We start from the raw sequence: 11,859 nt of genomic DNA on the forward strand, positions 1-11,859 counted from the left end.
TTCTACAACTTCGACAAGATTTGATAAATGAAGATGAAGTTGAGCTTCCCCAATATTTCCTATTTCAAATCAATGGTAGACAAGTAAGTAATTTTATCAAAACAATAGGTTTGAATAAAAATATGGATTTTTGACTAACATACTTTTTTTATCTTCACAGATATCCAAGAGAAGAGAGAAGCTTATGATGTGTAAGGACATACATTTGAATGTTGTCTTCATAATTATCACTTAGGTATATAAATTCAGATATGGAGAAGGTAAAGAGAATGTCTTAATCCAAACCAACCTATTTTTATACAAAAAAAGTACTTAAAATATAATTATCGCGTTTCAGATACATTGTCACTTTCAATCTCTTTTTGATCCTTTCATGAGGAGGTGCTTATTACTGATAGTTATGGCATTGGAAACCTCTTTATGTCTTCGTTTTCAACTAGTTCTTTTGCATGAGGGTCAATCAACAAATTATTTTAGTTAACTTCTTCTTCTTGTGATGTTGTTTCTTCTGAGAAAAGTTCTTCATCTTCAAGCCACCCCATCTCTTTTAGAAACTTTGATAGTTCATCATCTATAGCCTTTGGCTTTTCCTTTGAACAAGCTTTGTAATGACTCCAATTGTTTGCATTGAAATTCTTGTGATGTTGTTTCTTCTAAGAAAAGTTCTTCATCTTCAAGCCACCCCATCTCTTTTAGAAACTTTGATAGTTCATCATCTATAGCCTTTGGCTTTTCCTTTGAACAAGCTTTGTAATGACTCCAATTGTTTGCATTGAAATTATCTATCATGCTTTCAATTTTCTCCATGCAAAATTGTGCTACATCAACCTATGTATATGCTGTAATAGGAAGCTACAATACAAGAACAATTTTGTGAGTCAAAAAAATTGTGTCATTTGTGCATTAAGTGTTAGAAATAAATAGAACTGTGATGCCTCACTTTTGTAAACATGATCCAACATGGCTTTGGACTTGTATAACAAATACCATCCACACTTATGATTGTCCTTTTGTTGTGGTACCTATGTGAAATGAACCATGAAACAAAAGAAACTTGCAAAGACAAACAAAGCTTAGTAACAAAGAGAGAACTCAAACGTAAATCTTTTAATGCATATTCTCTTTAAAAATATTGCCCAAAGCATGGAAGTTTTCAATGGTTGCAATTAAAATTATGACATCCCTATTGAAAAATTTAATAATACTTCAATATCTAAATTTTGCAAAGGCTTTAAATTTTTTACCCTTTAATGTCCAAGTGTTTTGTAATCTCAATAAAATTGGAATAAAGAACTACTTGTTTTTGCATTTCTAGCAGCATGACAAGGCTCTAATGGTTCCTAACAAAAAATGAACAAATATAAATTTCACAATTTATAGCACTCTTTATAGTAATGAGTTACCTTGAGATATATGGAAAAATAATGGTTCTCATGCTTGGATTGCAATGGGTAAATCAAGCTATAATCTCTTGGGGAGGCTTTCTTTCATCTAAAAGACAAGAGATTTGGCAGTCAATTATAAACACCTCATCTTGTATAACTTTAGAAAGTTCTTCTTTGATCATGCTGCAATCGAACACTTAAGTCGCCGGCATAAAAGCAATGAGTGAACGGAGCCCTTTAATAAAGACAACAAAAAATATTGTCTTAAAAAAGTCATGACAAAGATATTTGAGATGTCATTTTCAAAGCTCTTCAACATTTGGATATCTCGAGCTTCCAAGGGAACAAAGGCAACATGTTTATCGCTTTTCATTAAGTCTTTTACTCTTGGACCAAGAGCATTCAAATTTTTAAAAACCTTTCCTTCTCTTTGCAAATCTTCAATTGTTGAGCCTTTCTCTTTATCTCTTCATGCTCATCCTTTTTTAAATCTAGCTTCTCAAATCTTTCTTGGTTTAGCACGGTATCCTTATTATGTATGTCTTTTTCAGTCAGTTCTCCTACTTACAACTCTTTAGGCCTTCTTGGAGGAGGAATCAAATGAATGTCATTCATTATTTTATTCACAAATAATGGCATATATCTAAATTGCTTGTAACAATGTCTAAGCATGCTTAAGCTTGTCATGTCTTTTGGCAAAATAGTAACTCTATGAGCATGTGAAGAGAGAGAGAGAGAGAGAGAGAGGGGGGGGGGGGGGGGGGAGGTTGTATTTATCTAATATGCATCATATACGCATCTACCTTTACTAAATATGTATGTAAACACACACACACACACACACACACACACACACAACATGCATACATACATGTGTTTGTGAGTTTGGTAGGGACAATACATGGAATCTTTGTGAAATCTTTGTTCAATGCATGCAAAAGAGAAGAGTAATACAATAATCTCTCTCTCTCTCTCTCTCTATCTAATTTAGGTAGTGATGTTTGAAGAAGGGGGAGGGGGAACCAACAAGAGGAGAGGAGGGAATCAGAGGTCTACAGGGTAGGTAAAGAATACTAGAGGACCATATCGGATCTAGTTATTTGGGCTAAGTTGTTATAGAAGAGTTGCTGAGATGAGATGATTTGTTTGTAAAGGGCTATCGACCGATTGAGTGCAAAGGAGAGGAGCAAATGGGTTGTTGGTGCAACTTTGTGGTAAGGCTTGTGTATTGTTAGCTGTAGAGTGAGGACAAAATTTGTATTGAGGCAAAAACATAAGAGTCTACCTTTAAAATCTCCTTAAGGAGTCTTTGCATCTAATGGAGATTTTGATAAATACATAATAGAGGACCTAGTAGGAGAACCTCCCCACCTGCCCTCCCTCACCACCACCACCACCACCAATTTATGTATGTATATTAGCTATATTATAGACATGTATAAGTATGTGTAGGTGTGTGTGTGTGTGTGTGTGTGTGTGTGTGTGTGTGTGTGTGTGTGTGTGTGTGTGTGTAAGTTTGCATTTCAATTGGATGTACCTGAAAAGCTATAGATGCGTTTGAAATATTATGAGAAGGCAAGGTAGCATTTCAAGTACATCCAATGAAAGTAGGAAAGACACCCTACAGACACTTTGGCCTCTAACCAAGTTGAGTGTGATGCCACTTGATGCAGTAGGATGTAGACACCTTGTGGTTCACTTTTTTGTGGACACTTAGAGACCTCCTTGCTATCTATTTGTACATGAGGATTCTTGGACAGAGGATGTAGCCTTATGGACTGTACACTTTGCTTAGGCATGGGAGGGACAGTCACTTTAGACATGTCTATCTAGAGGTCACTCAAATGCAGATTACTCCCCATCCCAAGCGGGCCTCAAAGATAGTGAGGTTGGCTACTATTGAAATATTGGTCTTTTCTTATTGATCCCCATGAGGATTGTCTCATGGAATGTGCAGGGTTTAGTTGGGCCCCAATTTTAGCGCTAGAGGGGCCGCTTGCATCAGGATATTTAGAGATGCCTTGTGGGTGGTATGATTGATATTCTTATGCTTCAGGAGAACCATCTTTGTGAGAGACACATGCGATGTGGTCAGATTCTGCATCATTGCTATGATACATTTTGGTTAGCTTCTTTTGGGCGTCAAGGCATTCAAGGAGGGATACGTATAACTATTGCGGAATCATGGCAACATGCCATTGTGGGCAGATGTATTATTGTGTCAGGCAGGGCCCAATGGATTACTATGCAAGTTCATGGTTGCCTCATGGGCTTCTTGAACATCTATACGCCCAATGTGGCAAGTGCATGAGCTGTCATGCCAAGGGTAGGACTGGGACGGCATGGCCCAGGCCAAGGGCCTATGGACACACATGCAGTAAAGGGGCTATATGTAGCTAAGAGCCAAAGGGCCAGGGGTCTATATATAGGCAGGTTGGGTGGTTATGAGCATGTTTATCGTCCTAGTCTCTTACATTGGTATTAGAGCTCATAGGAGAGGAAGGAGAAGGAGTGCGGAGGGCATGGAAGAAAGGTCTCTCTCTCTCTGTCTCTCTCTCTCTCTCTCTCATGCCTAGAAGGAGGAGGAATAGCATGCTTGCATGCCATGCATACTCAGTTGCAAAAGGGAGGTTGAGGTTGAGATCTACATGAAAGCAGAGACGTTGTGGGCATGGCCCCTTGAAGACACAGAGACAACGAGGTTGAGGCCCGCGAGAAGCGCCCCTTAACTATAGAAGGAAGGAGCACGATCTTCATGGTTTGAAGCGGGACCGGTTCCAAAGGGGGTCGCCTCAGCACGCAGAGCAAGGTACGATCCTTTCTACGACGAGGGCCGAAACGTTGTGCATGGCCCGGTGCGAGCGTGTCTTCTCTTGTTGTGCTGTCTGCAAAAAATGCCATAACCTTGGTCTTCTTTTCCCAGTTGAATGCCCAAGGCCAAGGGCCTTAGGGCAACTTTAAAAGGCAAGGGAGGGATCCCACGGACCAACAACCCCCCCCCCCCCCAATCAATCGGCCTATGACTTCGGTACCTCGGCAGGTCGCCGTGTTGGGGGACGCAACCGACAATGCAGTAGCATAATTTCAGTAATCTTGAGCCAACTACAACATGCACATGATTTCAAGGCATGGTCACCTTGGCATGGATTCAAGCATGCACTTAAGTGATGCTGCAAAGAGAAATTCTTCATTCATGCAGAGCAAGTGATATGTCGATCAACTCTATGTTGCCTTTGGAGGAGGCACAAAGTGCAAGGCACATCATGATTGACTAGGCTCTCATCATCTTTGCCTACAAGAAGATTCACAATATTTAGCAAAGGCAAGGCCTACCAAGAATACCATGCATGACAAGGTCATACTTTCAAGGATTTCCAATGGAATTTTGTACATGTTAAAGGTTGTTTGGCATATTGGAGAGGATTCATGGTGCATCTGATCGCATTTTACAAGATTGAGCATCGTTAAGAAGCCATGCAAAGTGTTGACAGTAAGGGCATCACATGCCAAGCTTTTTGTCAAATATTCTAGCACGGATGGAGTATAAGGTTTGAGATTCACCTTCTTGTGGTTTTCATAGCTTTATGTATATGATTGTATTGCACGAGCGTGTAATTATTTTAATCTTGGCCACGTTGCCATGAGAGACTACCTAGGGGTCAAGTATGAACATAGTCAGTTCATTACGTCCGATTTAAATGGTTGTTACCACAATTTGGACTAAGGAGCAAGGCTCCAACAAAGCTAACCCATACAAGGGATTTTATGGTGCTCCAATAAGGCAATATTGCCTAGCAGTACAAGTAACATATGCCATGTCGACAAGGTCGATTCTAAAAGGGGTACATCAATCATGTTTTATCCAAGGAGCAAGGCTCTGTGCACCAAGACTACCAGGGACTAAATACCTATCTATATATGTATTGGGTGCATGATCACGCCCAAGAATCTATAGCTTGTAGAGGAGAGGCAAAGTCCATAGCTATGAGGTAAATCCCAAGTCAACAACCATACTATAGGATGCTATGACTTTCACGGCCAAGGGAAGTCAATAGATAGGTATGTTAACTTGTTGCTTTGATCAATCAGTATTTGGAAATAGTTGACACTTGATAGCTGAGTTGTAGATGCTATCTCTATCACTATTGGGAAATATCATGATTCTCAATAAAGTCCACGTTTTGGCAAGGCAAATTCTCTATGAAATTTTGACACGGTTGATTCTTCTCTACTTGGACACATGTGTGTTAGCAAGCGTACATGTTTGCTATGAGAATTCTGTATCAGTTCTATCTCATCTTACTGATAGACTTCTAGGAAGCAAGGCTTCGCTCTATGACATACTGCAAAGCAGTTCTCAAAGTTCAGAGTATGCTATCAGCATACAAATTCAGGAGTCTTTGAAGCATGTCTGCAGGTTTTCTCAGTAGAGATCACATTAAACCAAGTCAAGAAGGCATGTGTGGGACATCCAACCGCTCTCAAGTTATTTGCATATATGGCTATGAGCCAGATTCGAGCAAACTACCAAAAACCTAGCCACAAGTGGGTGACAAGGTTAGTAAATTTCAAGTTATATGTGTTTTTCTCTATGCTTTACTTTTCATGTTGGAAAAGATCTCTCTACTATACAAAGCAAAGTGTTTGGGCAGACTCCATACGAAGCCGCTATACAAAGCAAAGTGCTTTGCCCGACTTCATGTGAAGTACGACTTCTCTTATGTGCCAAGGTATTATCGATTGACTTCAGATCAATGGTAATGGCACACACCTTTGGCACTATGTGGATATAAGCTCATAGTTTATGCAATGGCGCACTGTGATGTATCCATGCTAGTGTAATCGTGCAAGGCACGTATACCATTGGCTCACATGGTTGCGACTGTCATTGAAGCCAAGCGCTTCTTTTTCCATTGTTTGATATGTATGCATGACATACTAGTACAATGGACACACAACACCCATCATTGTATACGCTTCCACTTTAAACACTAGCTACTCTGTCAAGGATGAGGTAAGTAATTCTTAAAACAATTTTTATTTATGTATATTCATAGTCAAAGTGTCATACCTCACTCACTCTGGTACAATCATGACCACATATATGATAAGTGGGTCAAGATGTGCATTATGACGTTATGCCAGTCCATCCTTTGGCCTTTCACTGGTATCCTAGGGGTATCCTAGGTATGATTTTATTAAAATCTTTCTATGTCAATACGATAACATGAAGGGCTAAGAGCCATCTATTTCCACCTATTTTGGAATGGCTGAGAGCCATCTGTTTGTAATCGATTTTGTTGAGTACCCATCGATTCTAACGAACAAGCAAGAGTCTTGCCATTAGTGATTTTTGGGGCATTATTTTAGCGCTACACACTTTAAGTGTGAAGATCAAGTTGAGTTTTTGCACGTCTTAAATTTGTAAGGGCTTATCTCTACCAAGGTGTATAGATGAAGCCAACATTTTAGACAACATGACTGTTCACAAAAACCCAAAATTATGGATGTTTTGGTGTAAAAAGGATCTAGTTGTGAATACGATTCCAACTTCAGTGGAGCTCCTATTAGCACTAAGAGTGCCTATATGAGTACAGTTTCGGGGTAAGACCCAACTCGTGATTACTAAATCACTTAGTAAGGGTCATGGTCAATTCTTGGAACCTTCACACTTGCATTTTCAAGGAAAGAAGTACACAACCTGCCAAGGGGTAGTGAAAAAATTTCAACTTCCAAATTAATGTATTGCTACGGGCAAGCCCAAGGGGAGTCACGGACATAGGCCAAGGGCCGGTTGCTAGTTGCAGTTTTCCTGAAAAGCTTAACCAAGGGGTCTGGATTGCAAAGGCAATACCCAAGGTTACAGGTGCAACATTATCCTATAGTTTTTCTCTTAAGAGAAATGAAAAGGTCATGTAAGAGCCAAGAAATTTGGGATGTAGTGTCCAAAATAAGTTTCTGCATTATGCAGTTATAGCCCCACTTGTAGGGTTTATTTCGTACATGTTGTCACATGGGATGCAACATGGTTTAGGAACTCAAGGAGTTTGGTTTAGCCAGTGTGGAGCAAGGCTAATGAGGGTCCCTCTCACTCCAATCGAGAGTGTTTGCAGTTACCTCCATGCACAAGTACATCTCGTACTTGCAGGATGTTCTTTTTTTCAGACACCCTTACATGAAACATATTCCACATGTGGAGAATATGAGTCTCTGGGGCTGACACTGGCGCCCACTATTTCAATTCTGTGTCACGACAAAGTCCCTAGGTGTTGGTCAAATCTATTTTCTAGACCATTTTCAGCACAACGTATCAGGAGCAATTTCAATGGCCAGAAATTGTTGGATACTTAGAATGACTTGTTAAGGTACAAGTGTAGCTAAACAACATTACAAATAGTTTTTAATCCATATAGCAAGGCAATGAGTTGTTAATAAAAAGGTTTCATTTTTTGTACCTAGAAGTGATTACTGTTTCACTTTCTATTACGGTTCAAATGTTTCAGCAAGGCTTGCCAATGAATGTGATGCTCCTAGGTGTGCTACGAGCATCACATTCGCCATAAGTTTTGGCAAGGATGATCATGGATATATAGGCTTGGATCTATGCATGCACACTAAGTATTATGGGCCCTAGTGTTCAGCAAATACTGATTTGGAGCGGCATGCATATTCATCACATTAATTGCTTATAAGCATTTTGCATGTTAAGTATGGAGCCTGATTTACCCTTGTAATTTTCTGTGGTAAAAGCGCACATTTGTAAGGCCCCCATTATGAGGAGAAGCCATCGTGCGTGAAGGAAATCACTCACTGGAAACCAAAATTTTCACAGTAAAAAATCAGGGGCAACTTTAGGGGCCTCAGGGGCTTCCGCCCCCGAGACTTTTTTCCCCCCCTTGCCGGAATATTCCTTTTTGTCGGAATATTATGGCCGGACGGTGGCCGGAAAGTGGTCGGAAAACAACCGTCCGTTGGCCGGTGGCCGGTAGTCAATGGCCGGTGGCCGGTGGCCGAATTCAAAAGCGGACTTGTCTTCTCAAGGGTGGCCACACATGGGCGGATTGGAGGGTCCGATTTGGACTTATTCACACAAGGGCGGCTGCACATGGCTGCTTCTCATAAGAGAGGGCATCCCTTTTGGCCTATAAAAGAAGGCCATTTCTACACACATTTCGTAGTGTGAAGTTGATGCAACAAGGTGAGTGTGAGGTGGTGAGAGTGAAGCAAGGCGGGAGCTCCATTAAGGGTATAATCCCTTTGTAAACTACTTCTTGTTTTGAAGTACTAAAGCCATTGAGTGGCTGCTTTCGCGTGGACGTAGCCCACATTGGGTGAACCACGTATATCGTGTGTACTCTCTCTCTCTACTCTATAATCTCGTGTATGTAAATCTGTCTCTCTCCATTAAGTAATCTACTCAATTATCTATTTAGCTACGTCTTATTTCCTAACATTGCACTCTAAGTGCAGTATCTCTATGAGATTCCTTTTGGGGTCTACAATCATCGATAGAGGTCATGGCTCGGTTTGGGTGCTTATGGATTTTTTACGTTAACCAAGATGGTTATTCAGGACATTGTTGTTTGCTCAACAATGTTGTATGATATGGTGATTTGCATTTACCAGTCAACTTGGAAGACTGTCTGTAAACCGTGGGGGAAAACACCTCAGTACTGTCCGTTATCCAAGGAGGATAGACAGATTACAAAGTGTAATCTTGTGCTAAAGGATACACACTGTGCGTACATTAGCATCAAGCAATCCAATTTGTAAGCATTTATTGCTCTACTCGGAGTTTGCTTACCATAAGTTAAAGCACGTTTGCGACTAGGTATAGTCGCTACATGAAGCGACTAGGTATAGTCGCTTCATGTATAAGTCAGGTTCTCAACCTTGAACACTAGTTATGGTGGGGTTGTTTTTCGATAAAATTTGAGAACAAGTCAAGGACTTAAACTTGGCTGATGAGTTATGTCAGCAAGTTATTTTCATGGAAAGTGAAAAGAGATTCTCTTTTGGGTCCCTCTTTGTTGTGATAACTCGTTTAGCATGCTCATGTGCATTCTAAATGGAGTATACACACTATGATTGGATAGGATCTTGATTGGATAGTATCTGGTAACACACAATGGTTGCAAATGGACAACAATGTGCAAAATCAAGATGTCATTTTTGATTTCATTGGACCTCCTACTGAAGCGTGTTTCGGTCAAACACGCTACTAGATCCATGACGGATGACACTATGGAAAACATTAGTGTTCTTATGAAGATACTACCACTTTTTGTTTTCGAGGATGAAAACGCTTTTCCAAGGGGGGAGTAATGTCATGCCAAGGGTAGGACTGGGAGGGCATGACCCTGGCCAAGGGCCTACGGATACACATGCAGTACATGGGGTATATGTAGCTAAGAGCCAGAGGGCCAGGGATATAGGCAGGTTGGGTGGTTATGAGCTTGTCTATCTTCCCAGTCTCTTACATGAGCTGAGTTTTGGTCACATATTGTAGAGTCTTTGTTGCATGCAGAGTAGTGTGTGTCAGGGGAGGATTCAACATGTTGGAGGACCTCTCAGATAGGATTGGAGGTAGCCATGCTACTGTGCACGGGGCTGAGTTGGCAACTTGGGAGCGTTTATGTATGACCTTGAGGGTTTTAGATGTTTGGCAGCATGCAGGCTTTGTGTGGCCCCAAGATAGTGTATCTTTCTCTCACTATGAGTGCAGAGTAGCAGGAGTGAATCTATCTTGGATAGATTGCTTCTACATGTGTGGCCGCATGTGTGACATGGGGGGATTTGTTTGCATTCTTCAAGGGACTTCTTTCTCAGTTCATGCACCAATAATTCTTACTGTGATATAAAGATGGAGGAGTGTGCGTGCAATGTTGCACATCTCGAAGAGGATTTTGCTAGATACAGAGCTCAGAGAGCAGGTGGTGGCACTTTGGACAAAGGGTTTGGGCATTCAGGGTCTTTGCTTGAAGATTTTCCATTGGACTTGGTAAGCTTAGTTGCTTCTTCCTTTAGGAGTCTACAACTTGCTTGGTTGCAGCCAAGGAGGAGGAGAAGCAACTCAAATGATGTATTACTTCCTTACAACAGATGTAGGAGTGCCACCCTGACAGTCCTTGGTACATGAGCATATGCAATAGGCTTGATAGTTTACCTTTCATTGACAAGCATCTCAGTGGACCTAGGTGGGCGACAAAGCTACTCGTGAGTTCTTTGCGATTGTGGGGCCTCGCCACGCATGCACCAGTGTTAGCCAGTTGAGGAGACTTGATGGGTTAGTTGCTTCAAAGCCTTAGGATATGTGTGCGGTTGCTACTAACTTTTACCGCGAGTTGCTTTCAACTAAGCCATAATCAAAGCACCATGGTCCATGCATAGCGTAGACAGATTGCTTCCCTAGTTACTGAGGAGATGGATGAGAGACTAGAGATGCCTCTTTGGCTAGAAGAGCTCCATGAGGCCCTCAAGACAATCCCTCAAGGTAGCTGCCCATGGGAGGATGGTTTTTTACTCTTAGATTTTTCTTGGAGTAATGGGAGCTACTTGATTCGGATCTATGTAGCATGTACCAACACACTTCTTGCACACTGGTGAGATGCTTGACAACAAGAGTGAGGGTTTGATTTACCTTATTCCCAAGGAAGGAGGTTCCTTGGATGAGATTCTAAAATGGCAGCCAATTACTATTCTCAACTCAGTCTACAAAATCTTGGCAAAGGCTATGAGTTTGAGGGTTCAACCGCTGCTACTTGAGAGCATTATACATGAGTCTCAGATAGGTTTTGTCATAGAGTGCAGTATGCTTGACAACATCTTTACCTTTTGGGAGGCGTCTACCCTTGCACGTCTTTGAGGACAGGATCTTGTGTTATTCCTTCTTGATTTGAGAAGGCTTATGATAGAGTTGACTAGGATTTCCTAGAGGGCACTCTGCACAGGATGGGCTTTTCAGATGCTTGGATAATAGGAGTGTCAGTTCTTTACAGATGTGCACATAGTCAGGTGTTGTAGGCAGGGGAAAGAGGGGAATGCTTCATGCTCATGCATTTGGTTAGACAGGGTTGCCCTCTTGCTCCCTTACTTTTTCTCTTCTATGTTGAGGTGATGAGCAGATTTTTGACTTCATAGGAGGTTGGTTTGCATGGTTTTAGAGCTTCCTATTAGGGGAGATGAGTTTCTTGACGTTGAGATTGCTGATGACTCAGGCATGTACTTGGAGGGCCATCAGGTCAATCTACACAGGTGTGAGTAGGCTCTCGAGGTGTTTTGTTATGTATTAGGGTCACTGATCCACTAGAGAAAGACTATGGCTCTCTGGGTTGGCAGTGCTCCTATGCCTGACTGGTTGTCAGGAGAGAACACCATATTAGAGAGTTTGAGACTTTAGAGCCAATTTGGGAATCACCAATGTCTTGAAGTTTTGGCCAAATGGAAAAATCTCAAATTATTTTTTAAGGCCAAA

General features: G+C 41.3%; 1 pseudogene; it reads right to left on the minus strand.

Moving 5' to 3' along the window:
- Window positions 1-371: 371 nt before the first annotated feature.
- Window positions 372-2,024, minus strand: LOC147448496 (uncharacterized; annotated as a pseudogene).
- Window positions 2,025-11,859: the final 9,835 nt, after the last annotated feature.

The sequence above is a fragment of the Adiantum capillus-veneris genome, chromosome 10 (assembly GCF_014529385.1).
Source record: "Adiantum capillus-veneris isolate H3 chromosome 10, ASM1452938v2, whole genome shotgun sequence".
Classification (NCBI taxonomy): domain Eukaryota; kingdom Viridiplantae; phylum Streptophyta; class Polypodiopsida; order Polypodiales; family Pteridaceae; genus Adiantum; species Adiantum capillus-veneris.